This window comes from Gnatocerus cornutus, unplaced genomic scaffold (assembly GCF_029298725.1).
Source record: "Gnatocerus cornutus isolate USDA-ARS CGAHR unplaced genomic scaffold, icGnaCorn1.1 Chromosome13, whole genome shotgun sequence".
Lineage (NCBI taxonomy): Eukaryota > Metazoa > Arthropoda > Insecta > Coleoptera > Tenebrionidae > Gnatocerus > Gnatocerus cornutus.
In genome coordinates this window covers 2,040,897-2,060,581 of record NW_028275361.1, presented here as the reverse complement: position 1 = coordinate 2,060,581, position 19,685 = coordinate 2,040,897, and the positions used below count along the sequence as shown (strand labels likewise).

Here is a 19,685-nt window from a genome sequence, read left to right as displayed (position 1 = left end):
TTTCAATCAACCAATCATTTTTGTTCAATGCAGTAATTTCTTCAAAAAACTTTAATTATTGTTTTTTCGGGAACGGTGACGTTTAGGAACGCGAAATTTGGTCATTATGTCAAACTGCGTTGTTTAATATTGGGGTTAAAATCTTTGCAATTTATTCGGGTTCACCCTGTATTCTATATTCTAATAATTAAGGTTATTAATACAGGATGAAAATAAAAAAAAATCAAGTGTAATAATGAGCCTTTTACATGCGATTAAAGAACACTATTTTATCTACGACTTTAACCAATATTTAACAAAAAATTTTATCTCTTCAAAATGTAGGTTAGACAAGGCCTTCGATCCCGTGGCCATGCAGTAATGACAAGTATGGATGTGTAGTAATGAAATGTGTAAAAGTATGGATGTGTAGAAAGAATCTAGTAATTACTTGTTGGTTATAAATACACTGGTTTGATATTAAACAAAAACCTTCTTTACAAAGTTTGGTGCAAATTGTTCTCTGATTGGTTGCAAATGAAGCAAATAGAGAAAACCGAAAAAAACTTCGAACAATACTTTTCACGGTTGCTTTCATCACTTAAGTCGCTATGACCGTAACGTTACCTAACACCCTGTATACAGACCGACGACTGTTCCTCCAACGTCTGACCGGCAGAAAAAGTGCCACAAAAGACCAAGCAATTTGCAGAGACTACAAAAAACAATCGAGGAAAATATTCTGGAGTCCATATGTAATCCTAATTAACAGTTTACATTACAGTTTTGGAATGATATTAGAGACATTACTTACGTTATGAAGAACGTGAAATATGACAGCAATGCCCATGGGCCAACTCCCAAGAACAAAAACAATTATATCACGTTGCACTGTTTTCAGTTTTGTAGAGTAAACGCTGCAACATTCATTACAATCGCAAAATTTAGAGGAGAAATCTTTACATACTTTATGAGCTCGTTGGCTCTTTGAATGCAAAATATTAACCTCTTGCGGACTTCATTCTGATACTCTTGGCTATAAAACGCGTTCTTTTCTTCGATGGGCCTAACCGGTTTCGCAAAATTTCTTAAATACTCTTTAGACAACAGCTGCTGATACTTTAGATGCTGTGTATAATAAACAAATTCGAGGCATACAGCGATTATTAAGTAACCAAGAATAGGAAAAGTCATTTTGTAAATAACGGCACAAATGGGAAAATGTGTCGTACCCAAAAATGTAATAAAAAATAAATTTTCATCATGACTGAAATTTACCGCTAGAAAACAAGCTGCAATTAAGACTATTAGAATCGCAGTTACGGCGTATCCCTTAACGGCCATAATTTCTTTTTGAAGTCTGGACTGAACTTTTTTACCAGCAGTGTCGATTGTCCAAATGCTAAGTTCACTCCTAATATTGTCAATGACTGACGTTTTTCTCAGTTTCATTAAAAGTGCGTAAATCGGCTACAAATAAGTTATAAAAAAGTTGGTTCTCCTTACAATTGTAGCTACTTGAGAAGTGCCAAAAAAAACCATGCTGTATTGAAGAATTTCGTTACGATTTAGTTCATAAATCATACAGTAGGCCGTGATGAAAGTTGCAGCACTTTGCACTAGTAATGTAATCCATAATAAAACTCTGACAATTCTGAACTTGAAGAGATCCGAAGCTAAAAGCTTAACAATCTTCAAATAATCGTCTAAAACTCAAATTGAAGAAAAATGCATCAGGTTTCATTTATTTTGCCTTTCATTAAAGTCTTGACCTTGTAGTCCATGGTCTACGAAGTTAGGAACTTGACACGTTTGCTTTATTAGACTAGTTTTTTAATAGTGCGCTTTGTATCCACCCAGGTTGAAGTTTTTTAATCAATCGGTTAATAAATTATTTGTTAATTGAATTTTCATTACCAGCACATGTTGTCATCAAATGTAACTTAATGATATGTCCGATAATGATTTCCACATGAATCAGGCTTTCAATAGTACAGGGTGATTCTTAGTACAGTCGACTCTCTCTAAGTCGACACTCCTCTAAGTCGAATTTTCCTCTAACTCGAATTATTAGGATGGCAAAAGCACTTGCATGGCATTTTACATGCAAAAATCATCCTATAACTCGAACATAACTCGAATGTCGTAAGTCGAACTCTCTTTAACTCGAACATAATTTTGTGTTAATTACTTCCTCTAAGTCGAACATAACAAATATCATTAAATCTTTATTCAGCAGACAAAACAATATTTATTTGCTTTGACTTTTTAATACTCAAAAAATTCAAAGAAGCAAATGGCTACTAAATCTAGACAAAAAATTTGGTGCTCAAAATTGCAAAATTCTATTATTTTTAGATAATTGCACCAGTCATCCTCCCGACATTCAACCTTCATTGAAATTCATCACTATTCAGTTTTTTCCGCCAAGTACAACTTCTAAACTGCAGCCAATGGATGTGGGCATAATAACAAGTCTAAAGTTTACTATACAAAAAGCATTTTATTAAAAACTATCGAGTCAATGGAAGTGCATTCGGTATCTTACAAAAGCTTAGTGACAGAAGAAACCATAAGCAATTGCTTTAAAAAAGCTGGTTTCGGACGTAACTCCATCTAGGATGAAGAAGATCTTGTACTTCTAGCCGATCTAAGAAGTTTTAGAGATACCGATGCTGAAGAGTTAGAACCCTTGTGGGAATGACTTCAAGCTCTTGGGGTCAACATCGGTAACGAAACCATTCAAGATTTCATCGAAGTTCAGTTCAGCGAGGAAGCAATCATTGAATATGTGACTAATACAACTAACGATTCGGAAGATTCAAGTGACAACGAAAGTACAGTTGAAATTTCAAAACCACCGTATAAAGACATTCAAAACTGATTAAATATAAATATTAAGAATAGCTTTGGAAATGAACCAAAATACTGAACCATATTTTTCCAAATTACACGATATTGAAAAATATTTTGAGCAAGGATACCACCAAAAACAGTGTAAAAAAACTAGAATTTCAGATTTTTTTAAAAACGCATAAATAAACAATTAATTAACATACGTTTAGATAATAATAATTTAAAAAAACATATAAATCTCCTCTTTTATTCTCACTCCCTTAAACTCGAACTTTCTGTAAGTCGAACTTTTTTCAGTGGCAAATGACAATTCGACTTAGAGGGAGTTGACTGTAATACATATTATTTGACATTTTTTGGACAGCAGACGATTTTGCTCAAGTTAGAAGAAACTGTGTGCTTTTCACCCGTGAACGTTATTTTGTTATTTGCCACCAGGCATAACAATGAAATAAGCTCACAAAAAGTGTTCATGCGTCTTCTATTAATCACAATCCGCAAATCTAGCACTTACACCTGACTTGACAGTTGACAGATCCGCGACAGTGAAGTTGTAGCAAAAAGGCGTATCATGTGGTGACATTTTGCGGTAAAATAAATGTCAAACGTTTTTGTTGCCAACGGTTATCGATTAAAATTGTTAGGTGCCGCTACCAACTTAGCTTTTTAAAGAGTGGACTGACTGTCATGAGCTCTAGTATACATAGATGACCAAAAATTGGAATTCGATTTTTTTGTTGGTACGTATTTGTTAAACTATTTGAAATTTAGCGAACAAATATACGGGAATAAGACAAACCGAATGACAAAATTCATGTGTTCGTAGTAGTCAACTTGCTTATTTAAAATGGAACACCTATACAGGCTGTGTCGTAAGTCGCGGATAAACCTGACGAATTCATAAAGGCCGGTCTCAAAAAAAGCATAAAAACGTGGTTTTTGTTCTTATATCAGTTTCACTTCTTAAGATAGAAGCAGTTGTAACAAGTTGTAGGAAATTCAGTAAACTTTGAAGAAGGCTGTAACCATAATAATGAAGTTTTAAAGCATTTGCAACGAATGCAACCAATTTTAATAATCAAAACGTCATTAAGTATTGCGTATTGAAAGTGTTAAATTTCAAAAAAAAAAGGTTGTGTGTACAACATGCCAACACCGTATAATCATATCTTTGTTAAAAGCATATGAAACTACGGAAATTGCAAAATTTGATTTACAATAGTCAATGGAATTGACTTTGACTTTTGTTAGGTTTTTATTTTCTTGTTTGCATACATTCACATGGTAGAATTTTCTGCAAACGAGTCTTGTGCAATGTACCTAGTGCTTGGCAAGTGCGATGGAAATCATGAATCATTTATTAATTCGGAATTCAAAACTGCAAGTTTCTAAGTAACAAGATTCATTAAAATCTACCTTTATAGGTACACAGGTAGTAACAGTGTTGCCAAATTAGCACAGTAATACTACTCAATATCTCAAGAAAGATGATATTTACAAAAATAATTTTTTCAACAATACTTTATATTTAACTTTCCAGCCATGGTAGTGGAGAGTTTATCCACGACTTACGACACACCCTGTATATTTATTATTGCATTTTCAGATTCTACATCCAAATGAAGGGTGACTGTATGAATAATGTGCTATACTTAAATTGAACCATTTCAGAGATATCTTGATTTTTATAAAAAAAAATTGCACAACGGAAGTGAAATTTTCTTGCCAAGATAACCCTATAGGGGAAAAGGAGGTAAGACGGGGTACCCAGCGAAATTCACAGTTCAAACTGACCAATCACGCTCGTTCGTTCATTGTTCGATGCGCCGCCATAATACTTGTCAGTCGCCCAGCGGTAAATGGTTCGCAAGTGCACACATGTCGAAAATTAAAAAAAAGTGTCTTACTGCAAATTGTTTATCATATTTTCTTCAAGTTAGACACATGACTGTGGTTTGTTAAATAACGCTAGCTAGGTGAAGTGTTACTGTGATTGACGCTTAAACAAACGGGGTAACGCATACCCCGGGTACCCCATCTTGTCCCCCAATGAGAAAAATGTGGTTCTTGTGTGATGAAGAGGGGGGGGGACACCATGTATGTATTGTTTGGAAGTATATTCTGTTTCCATTAAAGGGCGGATATCATGCTCAATATGTGATAGATGGTCTCATAATAGCTGCGCAGGAATAGATGATGATGATGACGAAGCCATCCACGTCTGCGAGTTCTGCCAGTGCAAATAATTATCTTTCTCTGTGATCATTCTCATCACCCCATCTTACTCAGGGGGGTACCCCATCTTACCAGCACCATGGGGCAAGACGGGGCAAAACACCTTTTTTTTATTTTGATTTTTGTCTCTTAAATGTGTAACTAGAAGTTCCTAATGACACCAAATATTAGAATTGTAATAATTAGTTGTTACTTAAAAAATAAATATGATTATTTCACTATGTAATTTTTTATATTATTGACCATTTAAGCTTAAGTACCCCATCTTGCCACCCTTTCCCCTAATCTATTTCAAAATCGCCACACTAAAATTTAATTTTTTTTTAAATCGAGATATTTCAGAAATGATACAATTTAGGTATAGCACATTATACAGAAAGTGATCTTCAATTTGCATAAAGAATTCAAAAATGCAATAAAATTTAGGGTACTCCATTTAAAATAAGCAGCGGTAACTGAAAAACCATTAAAAATATTTATTTGAAATTTTTGTATGTTATTTTTAAACGTGTAGATTATCCAAATATGCAAAAAAAACGATCTTTTTCAAAATTAAAGTAACTTTGGTGCTTTAAAAAAGTGTGGAAAAATTACCCAACATTGAAAATCAATGAAATATCGTTAATCCGCATTAGTTGTATTAAAAGTCTTTTAGTTTTAGTTAGTTGTATTTAGAAAAAAGTGCAACCAGTCCAAATAGGCGGACTTTCCCCTAATACAAAAACAGATTTCTAATATTCGAATGTAGCTGTTAATTTTTTGTTTTAAGTTTGCATTAAAGTCGCTTATTTCATTGCTCAGTCCTGAGATACACGTGCAATAACACCTAAAAAAAATACAAGAAAATGTTAAAAGTGTTAACGAGTAGAACTAAATGTATAACAGCGCTATGTTCCAACATGACTCCTTGACCATTTTGTCTGTTTGTGCAAATACTTTTACTAACACGTTTTACAAAAAAAACTTTTCCATTCTGACCAACATCATTTTGCAATGTTGCCATCGTGCAATTGCAATCGTGAAATACACGTTGCACAGAACAGTTATGACTACAAACAGGAATCCGCTTCAACGGATTGTAAATTAAATTAACATCGGAAAAATTGTAGTTATCAAAAAACTTGTCTGGTAATTCCTCGATGTTGTTACCTTGTAATTGTAAACGAATAACACCATCAACTGTAAACTCATTAAACACATTTTTATCAACTAAAGAAATGTTGTTACACAACAACTCAAGAAGCGGAGATCGAAATTGCACATGGCCAAAGAAACCTTTGGATAAAGTAGAAATATAGTTATTTTGCAAAGACAAGACGCTGAGGTGTACAATGTTGATGAAAGCCGCCGAATTAAAAGTGACCAGCCGGTTGAAACCAAGGCTTATCCAAACTAGATTCGTTAAATTGACAAATGCAGCATCTTCGATCCTCGAAATGAAATTCTTTTCGAGGTATAAATGTTCTAATTTTAGATTTGTAAATGTCCCCTTTTTAATCACTGTCAATTTATTAGAACTCATGTCAAGTCTTTTGGAAACTTTTCGTAATTTTTCAGACAAGCAATTTTCTTCTAACATGAAAATTCCACAGTTTGACAGTAGCAAAACTTCAAAATCGCGAGTAATATTTAAAACGTTGCAAAAATGTTTGGGAATATTCCGATTCAGAACTTTCAATGATGTGTAACTACGATTAGTAGGTGGAAAAGAAATAATTGGTGAACTATGCAATTCTGTCTTAATCTTATACGATGGTTCCGAGTATGTAATTTTGTAGTATAAAACTGTTGACTTGGTGTTTAAAACACACAAAATATTACAAATGTATGACAACGAAAAAATGAGGTTCAGTTTGAGCGACATTCTGCTCTAGAATGGCAATATTGGGGAAAAATAAAAAGTCTGTTGCAGTTAGAAAATGATTAAAAGTTCTACCACATTATAGCTTAAAGACGATAAAAGTTAAGTCATCGGTTGTGTAATTTCGATACGACCCATCAATTAGTGGGTCAATCGTGTCGTAAAAATTGGTTTTACATTACCACCATAAATTGTACAAGGTGTTTATAAATGTTTGTATCATCAAGGGTGGCTTTGGAATTCCTGTCGTGCACTACTTTGCCGCTTTGTCTACATAGTAATTATAACTATTTTGAAAATTATTTATAATGTTTTGTGCCCAAATTTTTGATTTTCAAGTTTCAAACCACAACTAGAACAGTTTTTTTTCTCAAAACTCTCTGATTGAGGTGAACTACAAATGCCAGTTGAAAAATCTAAACCCATATTTACAATGAGCGACAAATTTTAGCCACCTTTGATGCTAGAAACATTTATAAACACCTTGTTTTTATTTTTATCTTTTCATATTCAGTTCGCCAAATGACTCCCAACTTAACACAACAATGACCGCCGATGTAAAATTACGCCCTAATAATAAATTACCATGAATAATAGTTCTTTATAATGTGTATTTTGAAGAAGGTATAATACAGGCTATCCCAGAACTCTGATTAAATTAGATTATTAAAAAGAGGCTTACGGAGGCCACAATTCTCAACCAAAATTTCGAAGCCGCTCAAAACAGAGTTAAGACGAAAAAACGGTAGTCAATTCCGAAACTGAAGAGAATTTGAAATCGGTAACTGTGGACACATACTAACATCCATTGGACAGGTGAACAGTACACTGTCGTCGGTGACGAAATTAGGCTGGCCTCTTCTCCACCTCTAGAATAAGCTTTCGGGATTAATTGTTAATTTTTTATCCTTTCTCGAAACTATTAAACCTAATTAATTTTTGTTTTGAAATTTACCATCTGTATTGCTCTCAGCACCCTCCCACCTTGGGTCATAAGTTCTGGAACACTCTGTATAATAGTAGGTAATCTCTAATAACCCATGGATGTTATACAGGGTCTGCCAACACTATGGTCCCGGCCCAAAATCGATATTAATTTTGAAGCTATAAAATAGTATATTAAAACACCGAGTTTCATAAGACAAATTTTTAGGCACGAATCCAAGTTTCTAAAACGAGCGGCAAAGCCGCGAGTTTTATAATGGATGAGTGCCTAAATGGCCTTATAAACGAAGTTTTTATATTATTTTTCCTAATTTGTTCTTGTAACAGAGCTATTTTCGCTATTTTTGCATTCGTTTTCAGTACTAGAATATCCATTTCGATACGGAATGTTAGAATAGCTTTGTTTCCATAGCAACTTGGGAAAGTTACAATACAAATTAGGAAAAGATATTTTTTGTACATGAAGAGGAAAAGAAACGCTACAAACTGATGTGGTCAGTTTTCTTCTAGTGTTAACCATATGTGAAATAAACGCAAAAAACTGCGTTTTTCAAGATCAAAATGAAGATAATGGTGGGAAACCCAACCTGTCTTGTTCCATTTTTCGCCAAACGGACGATAATGATATTCAAATTTGAATTAAAATGTGTGGTACCGAGATATTAAATAATTCTTAAAAATCGTTTTAACTATAGTAGGCAGCTTTTACCATGGCGTACCTGACTTTTAGAGTCGAATATTATCTTATTGCACTCATAATGTGGAGGGTGTAAACAGGCTATTGTGTCCGAAAATTAAAATTTACGACATCTTCAAGTAGGTAGAAAAAGGTGGAGCCGTGCCTCTTCTAGGTAGTAGCGCGGGGGCTTAAGATGATTGTTCATCCCTTCACCGTGATTTTTTTAATGACGTTGATAAGCTTTTAATTTTTGTTTATTAATTTAAATTTTAAACAAGTTAAAAAAATCGAGGGCTATCAAGTTTTCACAATTTTACAATGAGAACGAAAAAATTAGCATCATTTTAATGTTGGAACGTGTATTTTACATAACTATAAAGAATTTTCGAATCACTTTTTGACATGGCATAAAGCAACCTTTATTGTCATTGTGACTGACATACAAAGTAAATTTTTGACAATTGCTGTGCCGTTTATAAATTTTAAGGTTATAAAGACAGTTTACAATTTTTAAACATCAATCAATTTGATGTGCAAAATTTTAATTTCGCTATAGTAATTCAAAATTTAATATCAACAATATGTTTCTGAATTTGCGAAATAAATTATAAACATTCGTTTCCTTCTCATTGTTTTCTCCCAGAACGGTACCATTTGCACTCGTATTTGACATACGCAAAATTATATTTCTATCGCAATCCAATTTTGCTGTTTAATTAATCCACAAATAAGTACTTTCCAGAATCTTTTGTAAGAAGTCTGTTTAACTATTTGTTCTTAATTCTTTAATTTTTAGAAAAAGTGGGGACTTTAAGTCGAACATTAAAATGTCGTTAAACTAAAAGGTTTTTTTAAACAATCTATTTGGAGTGATAATATGTATAAAGACGACCGGTAAGTATGAAAAATCGTTTTGATGTTAACTGTTTGGCGAATTTTGTTCACTTTGTTCTCTTTACAACCTATTTCATGGCAACCTTGGTTAGATCAATCTAATGAAGAAGTTTGAAAAATTAATGTCTCTCGGTTTTTTCAAATTAATAAACAAAAATTAAAAATTTAATAATGTTTTTAAAAGAAAACATTGAAGGGATCAATAATAATTAATCATCTCGAGCTAATACCTGAAAGAGGCATGGGTCCACCTTTTTCTACCTACTTGAAGATGTCGTAAATTTTAATTTTCGGACACAATAACCTGTTTACACCCTCCACATTATGAGTGCAATAAGATAATATTCGACTCTAAAAGTCAGGTACGCCATGGTAAAAGCTGCCTACTATACCTTTATATGATTTATGACCTGCTTCCCAGCCGCAAACTGTCCCCTAAGTGATTTATAATGGGCAATATTTTGACTCTCGTTAGAATAAGAAGCACTCAAGTATAGTTCAGCCAAGTTGGTCTGAGCTACCATAAAAACATAAAAATTAGACGGCAACCGCAACCGGACAGTTTGCGGTATTTTGTCATTTATGACAAGACATCTGGCCTGTTTAGGGATGCTGTTCTTATCGCAGGGTGCAAACTTGAGCAAATAAACCCCTCATTATGAGCACTTGAGGATCTTTTGAAGCTGTCCCGTTGCGGTAGCCCGCAAATTTTTATGCTTTTATGGTAGCTCAGACCAACTTGGCTGAACTATACCTACGAGATTACAGTTTAAAGGGCCCCCACAAACCTCGTTCTTGCACGACGTTTTTGAACGGCGGTTTCGACGGTTGGAACGAAACGGTCGGAAAAACCGAGGTCTGTGGGTAAAACTGTCGGTTCAACACGAAACGTTGAAACCGTTGTTCAAAACCGTCGTGCAAGAACGAGGTTTGTGGGGCCCTTAACAAACGCTCTAGTGCGGTTATGGCTTTGACTTTTTAAATCGTTTACAGCCACCTTACCGCAAACCCTCATAAACATAACAACGCTCAAATGGTTGGGTCTCATCTAATAAATATTATTTCCCAGCTGGTCAGTCATATAAATCAACTCCTTACAGGTCTACATATCGAGGTGATTTTGTTACTCAACTGACCTAAACTTACTCAAATTGATGATAAACGCAATTATATTAATTGGGAATACTAAAAAAAAAAAAATACGTGTATTGGAACATTTGGAAATTTGTGGAGTTTATAAGTCTTGACTGTCTTATTAATAGTACCAATTTAGAAAAATTTAAACCAAAAACGAGTATATTTATAAATTTTTATTCGGACAACTGAAAATATCAATTTTTTCAACACTGTAATTTCGTTATTTCTAGTGCGACAGGAACAAAATTTATGCATGTTGTTTCTTTTGTTTGTTTTAGTAATATCACTAATTTGCAAAAATTTAGATCAAAAAGTCGAATTTTTACAAATTTTCGATTTAAGACCAAAAAAATGCCAACAATTTTTTTTATGTGATTTTAACGAAATTTGTAAGATTATCACTCTCGACTGTCTTATTAAAAGTGTCGAATTAGAAAAATTTAGACCGAAAAAGAGAATTTTTAGAAATTTTGATTTCGAGAAGTCAAGAAAAATTTTTATTTTTTGACCAAAAATTTTTAATGACCTGTAAGTTCTTCATTTTTAATGCCACTACAAGCAAATTTGTAGAGTTTATAGGTCTTGACTGCCTTATTAAGTGTACCGATTTAGAAAAATTTAGACCAAAACGGAGAATATTTATAAATTTTTATTTGGACAACTGTGAAAATGTCAATTTGTAACACTGTAATTTCGTTATTTTTAGTGCGACAGGAACGAAATTTATGCATGTTGGTTCTTTTGTTTGTTTTAGTAATATCACTAATTTGCAAAAATTTAGATCAAAAAGTCGAATTTTTAGACCAAAAAAATTCCACCAATTTTTTTTAAGATTTAGTAATTTCTTTACTTTTTATACGATTTTAACGACATTTGTGGAGATTATCATTCTCGACTGTCTTATTAAGAGTGGCGAATTAGAAAAATTTAGACCGAAAAAGAGAATTTGTAGAAATTTTTTATTTGGAGCAGCTAAAAAAAATTACAAAAAAATTGAACGCGCATTAATTTCGACATTTTTGGTGTCACAAGAACGAAATTTGTGGGAGTTTTATTTAAGGTTAAATAGTCCATAGAAGTTGCTGAATTTGGGTTAATTAATATATCTTCGTTAGCCATTATTTCTAATAATGTATTACGTTTTTTTTTGTAAAAACATTTTTTTTTAAAGTTTCACTTATTAAACGGGACTTAGGTCCAGATAATCTAATTTTTCTTAGAAGCATAAGGAACCAAGTGTGCGACTTACGACTATTACGCGCGATTTGAAATAAATAATCATCAATAACTCGCAATTCGCTTTTAAATTGTATATTTGAAAAGAGATTGAGAATATTTATTGCGGTTCATTTCAAGCCAGATGAGACCCAACCACTTGAGGGTTATTATGACTGTGGGGGTTTGCGGTTAGGTGGCTATAAACGGTTTAAAAAGTCAAAGCCATAACCGTACTAGAGCGTTTGATAAACTGTACCAGGGTTGGGTCAGGTAAATACGCACTGTTTATAAAATGATTACTCATCAGTAATTAGGGGGTGGGGATTGAGGGAATTTTGGTAGTAAAATTTAACTGTGAAGAGCAAATTACTCTAAACTGTTTTATTGTGTGGTCTCAAACAAGATGTCTTTCGTTTTCACTTTTGAAGAGAAAGTAGACATGTTTTTAATTTTTGGTGAATGTCGCTAAAATCCCAACAAAGCTGCAGAACGGATTCATCCTAACAGGAAGATTTTCAACAGAATTATGGTTGTTTTAAAGGAGACTGCGAGTTTAAAGCCAAGGAAAAAGATGGTGGTCAATCGGACCATTACTCACGAATTAAACCAAGCAGTGGTTTTAAACAATGCTGATAACAACCCTCAAGTGAGCGTTAAGGAAATCTTCAGAATACCTATTATCCTTACCACATCGAACTGCATCAAGAACTCCATGGAAAGGATTTTGAAAACCGACGACAATTTTGCTTATGGGCTCAAGCGAATTTAAGGGTAAATAGAAACTAATTAAATAGAAAATGTTCTGTTTTCTGACGAGCAGACATAACATGCATTAGTGGGCACCTGTGAATCCTCATTGGATGTTACAGCAAAACCACCAAAATCATTGAACGGTCAATGCTTGGGGTGGTATAATTAACAATCGTCTAATTGGTCCTTTCTTTTACATGGAACATTTGAATGGTGCTCGTTACGTTTTGCACAACAATTTGGAAAATTTGCCACTTAACGTTCATCAAAATTTGTGGTTCCAACAAGATGGCGCTCCTCCACATTTTGCCGAAGTTGCCCGGGATGATGTCAACGGACAATTTGGACATCGGTGGATCGGAAGAGGTGGCCCCTTCCTTTGGCCAGCGCGTTAATCGGATTTGACACCACCAGAGGACATGAGACAAAGAATAAGAGATGTCTTCCAAATGTTCAATGAAGAAAATCGGGCGGCAAGTGATCAAACTCTTTTGAACGTCGAGTACAAATGTGCCTAGACGCGGAGGGCCATCATATTGAACATTTAATGTGATTAGATTTATATTTTGTGTTGTTTTAGTTTTGTGATTTTTTTCTTTAAATTCTGTTATTTCTTAGCTATGTGATTTTTTTCCTCTAAATTCTGTAAATAATTTTAAACCATGTTGTTTCTGAAATAAATTTTGTTTTTTCTACTATTAAATGTTGTTTTTTTTCGATAATTTTTGTTCTATTCCAATTCTGTATAGCAACCGTCAAGATAATGTAGCGCTGACCTGCACAGATGACTTGACTTTTACGGTTTTTACGATGGTGCGGTGCGGTTGGGGGTTTAATTGTCGTTTCCCATTTGCAACATAGCAATGCCAATCACATTGCTCATACCTTGGCAACGGTTGCAAATTTGCGTTAACGCAGTGACTTGAAATCAACCCCTAAGAGTTAAAAGGATTTTTAAGAATTATTTAATATTTCGGTACCACACATTTTAATTCAAATTTGAATATCATTTTCGTCCATTTGGTTAAAAATGGAACAAGACAGGTTGGGTTTCCCACCATTGTCTTCATTTTGATTTTTTGCGTTTATTTCAGTTTTTGAGTATAAATTTGTTACTGCTATTACTAAAAGACTGTTATTTAGTTTTTTAAAAAAACTTCGCAATTTTCTTGAAATTGAAGTTATTTGATGCACAATTTAACAGTTTTCCATTTCACACTATATTTGACGTTATTTTATTATTTTGAAGAAAGCATTACGTATGTATCAAAATAACATCTTACAAAATTGGCTCATTTTGCTTTATAAATAAAGGAGATATGATTCCGTTCAATTTCATTATTAAAAGTTCGGTCTTATTCTGTGAGCAAAAAACGATTTATTACCTTTAACCGCAAGTAATGAAAGCAGTAAACCGTCGAAAGATTTACAAGTTCCATGGGTCATTTGGAGGTACCTGCGTTTGTTACCAACCCTCCATTCCCTTGTCTGAATATTTAGAGCTTTTTAGCTACAGTTTGATTTTGATAAAAGCTTGATTGGTGATGAAGTCACAAGTAACAGTCAATATTTTTATACACCGGGAAAATTACTTCGTGTATTAAATCAGTAATTTCAAAAAACCAATCCTATTGTAAAAAATGCAAAACAAGTCAACTTTTAATTTTAATTGCGGAACTTTTGAATTTATATTTGTAAAATCATTTAGTTTTACAACTAGCACAACAGAAATTTTTATACAAGTAATTTTGGTCGTTGGTATGTCATCATTTTTATAGTCTTGACACAATTTGCGCCAATCATATGAAAATAACTGTTAGTGACAATTTAGACCACAAAATGAATTCGAATTTGGGCAGATTTAAGATCTATTGGCGTGTCTAATCGCAGTTTTACCGAAGTGCACTAAGAGCTCGATTTCAAGTCAGTGACGCAAAATTGCGTTGACACAGTTGCTAAGGTAGCATCACTTTGATTGGGGTTGCTAAGGCGCAACTCTGATTTGGAATGCCGCAAGTCAACATGAAATCGGGCCCTAATTTGGTTAACGATGATGAACAACATCAAATTTTGCAAAAATTTGTAAACATAGAACTGGAAACACGTCAGAACTTGTTGACTCTATTCTATACAAGTCTTTAAATTTAAATGCCAAATCGATAAACCATGACAAAATACAAAAAATTGCGAAGGCAGATTTACAAAAAAAGAAAACTTCATTTCTATACAACCATGTGGTCTATTCATAGGCAAAAATATGTGTTTTTTGGGTGTTTCAACAGACGGGCTCGTAGATAAAAACACGATTGTTGAAATAAAATGTCCATTTGCGGCTTACAAATCTTTCCCCTGAGAAAGTGTTTTACGGCATTTTTACGTTTGTATTTTCTCTGTATGTGCTTTTAAATTGTCACCTACTATGTGAAGACTCCTCTTAAGTAATGAGTGTGTGAATGTAAAAATTAACTATATTTTTATGTTTTAGAAACAAAACTCGTTCAAAAAAATTTACGTAGACCGAATATTCGGTTTAGGTGGACGAAATTGTGGAAAAAAGAAATATTTCGTGAGGCCCACTTAAGGGACCCAAACTCACTCATTTCCATCGCGACAGGGCTTGGAGTAGCGTGGTGGAGCATGTAAATGCAGTGGCTCCAACTCATAGGACGGTGGAGGAATTGAAAAAAAAAAAAATACGGGATTTGAAATCCCGTACTAAACAAAAAGCTAGTGCCTATAAACGCAAGATTAGAAAAACGGGAGGAGGGGAGAACGAGGCCCCTCCGATGACAGAAATAGATCAAAAGCTGCTCGCGTTTATAGGCACAGAAAGCATTGAAGGGATTCAAGGAGGCATTGATACATTCCGAGACCATGGTAAGATAGTACTTTTAACATACTTTTTGCTTCAGATGCATAAATCTCGACTACCATCACAATGGTCTAGTGACTATAATCCATTTAAAACCATAGTAAAAATTTGAAAACTTTCAGTTTTGTTGATGTAATTATTTTAATTTGTTTTTAGTTATTAACGAACCTATTGCCTCCACCTTCAAAAATGAACCTATCCACCATTCTCCAAGCCCTAGTCACGGCCAGTTAATGTTTGAAGTACAAAATACGTTGCAAAAATATCTAATAAAATCAAAATCATAGATTTTAACCACTTTTATATTTTGAATCAAATTCATTGACAATAGATGGTTGATTAATTTTTCTGTTGCACAAACAACAATGTATCCTATTTTATTTTTACTATTATGTAGAATCAGTTGCTCATTCACCTATCCCTACCAAGAAATTACCGCCTCTACAAGTTGCAGGACCAAAAAAGAAGAAAAGCACCAACATAATTGCAACAGAACAAATGCTGAAAACCACGGAGCTGCTCCTGGTGATTCGGGAGCAAAATTCTTTGCTCTGGGAGCAAAACACTGCTCTCAGACACCAAAACTTGCTCCTGCAGGATATGCTTAAAGAATTTAAGCAATATAGAGGAGACATTGTGAGCGAAATTAAAAACTTTTAGTAAGAAATGATTAGACATGCCTGTAAAACCGGTGAGATACTTGTCATATAAACACCTTTATCCCCCCAACCTTGAAAAAATGAATGTGTTAAGGGCGATTCAGTTTTGCTGACGTGGACAGTTCTATTGTGTACATGGAATATACAGGCTGTCCAGAAAGTGGCGCACCACCTCCGCGCTCCATATATTAATGCTGTATTTGAGTCATTTTAGCGTGTTTAAGAGAACCCTCGCACCGCAGGACAAGAGTGAACTCAACAGATGGAACCACGAACTCAGCCGGATTCTCAGGGAAGAAGAAAATCGGAAGTGGGAAAGGAAAATGGAAGAACTCAACGAAGAAGATCATCCACCATGAAGAATGGCAAGAGCACTGAGGAAGAAAAGAGAAGAAATCGAAGACAGGGAGAAGGCAGAAGTTTTCGCGGAGAAGATGGAAGAACAATTGACCAACAACCCCTCGAAGGACAGAAATGGAAACCGACCACAACGTCCAACATCACCTCCAGATACCGGAATGGTACAGGATGGATGAAGCAACCGAAGAAGAAATCGAAAGAATCATCAAGGACTTCAACCAGAAGAAAGCTCCGGGAAAGGACGGAATCACCAACACGGCAATCCAAAAATTGCCACAGGTAGGTAAACAAGCACTACTCAGAATAATCAATGCAATTTTAGGTCTCCGGAAGTTTCCGGAAGCGTGGAAGGAAGCAAGAATCATTATGATCAACAACCCAAGAAAGAAGAAGAAGGACCCCGCCAGCTACCGACCCATCAGTCTGCTCTCCAGTCTGAGCAAGGTAGCCGAACGAGTCATCCAAAGAAAAGAAAAATCGTCCCGGAAGAACAACACGGATTCAGAAGAAGACACCAAACAACAAGGATCACAGACTTCATCATCCAAGGATTCAACGTATCAAAAATGACAACAGGAGTCTTTTTGGACATTGAAAAGGCCTTCGACATAGTCTGGCACCAAGGGCTCGTCCGGAAACTCATAGACTTCCGGATCCCGCTGGCCTACGGTAAGTTAATCCACTCGTACCTTACTAATCGCTGTTTTCAGGTCAAAGTCAATGAAGAGGAATCCACCAAGAGGTGGAGCAAAGCAGGAGTCCCTCAGGGTTCTGTCCTAGGGCCGCTCCTGTACTTGCTCTACACCGCGGACGTTCCAACAACGGAGGACACCGTCATCGCGACGTTCGCGGACAACAAGGCCATTCTGGCCCAAGGAAGACACACGGCAGGACTCGCCAAGAAGATCAACACCCACCTGAAGGAAGTTGAAAAATGGACAGAAAAATGGAGTCAAGGGAAAGAAGAGCAACGGATTCATTTTCACGAAGCGACCAAAGAAGCACAAACCAGAAAGAAGCATCAAGTTCAGTGACGAAAACCAATCCCATGGAAGACGGAAATCAAGTATCTTGGAATCACCCTGGACCAAAAACTTGACTTCCAGAAACACATCAATGAAGCAGAAATCAAGGCAAAAAGGATCAATCAGGAACTCTACCCACTCCTCAATCATGATCAACGAACAAATCCACAATGACCTGAAGATTCCACCCATTGAAGATGTCATCCAGAAAATCGCCAGGAGGCACTTCGAGAAGGCAGCAAAACATGACAACCCAACAATTCGGAAGCAAACAGAGGAAACCACCACGAAACGATTCAAAAGACCAAGACTCGCGATGGAAGAAGGATAGAAGAAAGAAGAAGAAGAAAAGGTCCCACACTGGAAGCACAAAGCCCACCGAAGATGAAAGAAGAAAACCACCGAAGAAGACAACAAGAAAGAAAAAAACCACCACCGAAGAAAAGGACCCAAGACTGTGGAAGAACACGAAAATCGTGAAGACCACAAAAATGACCCACCGACAAATGAAGATGGGTCATTTTAGCTTACTGAGCCAGTTGTTTTTAAATATTTGAGCCGCTAGCGTATTTTGCATAAAAGTATGAGCTTGAAACAAATCATACAAAACGTGTGTTGTTCCCCAATGTAGAAATATCTCAATAACAGCACCAGATAAACTGTTTATTAGTCTTCCTCAAGACGAACAAACAAGAATGGCTTGGCAACGAGCTATGCGGCGAAGTGATTTTGTGTCGAATAAAGGCAGTAGATGCTGTTGTCAGGATCATTTCAATGTAAGTAATGTATGACTTATGTCTGTTGAAATCTCAAGGTTTTTTAATTATAGTTAGAGGAAGATATTGCAATTATATAGGGTGTTAGGTAACGTTACGGCCATAGACTAATGGGGTAATTAAGGAAGGCAAACTGTCTTGGAATCCGCAATTAATTTTATTTTTTTCGTTTTAGTTAAAAAGCTACAAGGCTTTAAAGCTGACCAATAGAATGGCGTCAAATAATTTTTCAATTTTACAGAAATCCAAGTAGCATTCGGACCAAACGAATAATTTGTCACTTTCCCGTCACATTTGAAGTTTTAAATCAGTGGCGTCAATAAAAGGCAAAAACAATAACGCAATTTTATTCAAAAAACAGACAATAAAGCCACACTACAATAGATGTTCAAAATGGCCACCATCTTGTTGAACACATAATTGTAAACGAGGCAACAACATCTTGGAGCCAAGCTTTCCCGAAAGTATTCGTTGAAATTGTGGAATTGGCTTTAAATAAGTTTAAAAAGTTCTATTCTAATCCAATTTAGTAATTATGGAAGAGTTCTATTGGATTCTGAAAAGCGTGTGTGCTTCATATGAAGCGATCAATTGTAGTGGGCATCTGTAATTTTGTATGTGTTATTGTAATGTTTTTTGAAATCATTCCTGCAAAAGAAAATCGAAAAAAGTTTATTATCAATATTTAAAAAAATGGTGGGCATACACCTCCAACCCTCCCGAGGCCCGCAGATGCCGTGGGGGATGTCGGGAGGAAGAAACAATCTGTCATATACCGCAAGCTTGTCCCGTAGCTAAAGATGAGCGTCTTCGCCTCCACAATGCTGTGGCATCCAAGGTGGCCACTCACTGCCGTCGCAACGGCCTAGAGGTTTTAGAGGAGCCCCACGTCAGACATCCGGATGGCACGCTGTATAAACCCGACTTGGTAATCTCGAATGGAATGGGGAGTGCGGTGGTGGCCGATGTCCAGGTCAGCTGGGAAGTCGGGCCCAACATGTTCGCCATCTGGGAGGTCAAGCGGGTGATGTACAACAACCCCAAGTTTAGGGAGGCAGCAAAAAGGTTGTGGCAGGGGACCGAGCTCACACCCCTTGATCCTGGGCGCTCGGGGCATCTGGCCGGATTGCAACGGGCCAGCGGTCGCTGCCTTAGGAATTGGGAAGACTGCCAGAAAGAAGAAGCTCAAGAAAGGTCGAAGAGTACGTAGCTCTTTTAATCTTTTCAGCTACCAAAGCTATCCATCTCGAGCTGCTCGGAAATTTAACGTCAGACTCCTTTTTAGGCGTAATCAAACGATTTATGTCCCGCAGAGGAAATGTTGCCGAAATTTTTTGCGACAACGATGGCTATTTTGTAGGTGCCGAAAGGGAATTACTCCGGTCACAAAAGTTTCAAGAAAAAATATCCGACCCATTCGTATCAAAGGGTGTAAAATT

The 19,685-nt window shown here is 35.6% G+C and overlaps 2 pseudogenes; one reads left to right on the top strand and one right to left on the bottom strand.

Moving 5' to 3' along the window:
• Window positions 1-602: 602 nt before the first annotated feature.
• On the bottom strand, window positions 603-1,763 carry LOC148166806 (uncharacterized; annotated as a pseudogene).
• Window positions 1,764-1,930: 167 nt separating this feature from the next.
• On the top strand, window positions 1,931-16,277 carry LOC148166805 (uncharacterized; annotated as a pseudogene).
• The last annotated feature ends 3,408 nt before the right edge of the window (window positions 16,278-19,685 follow it).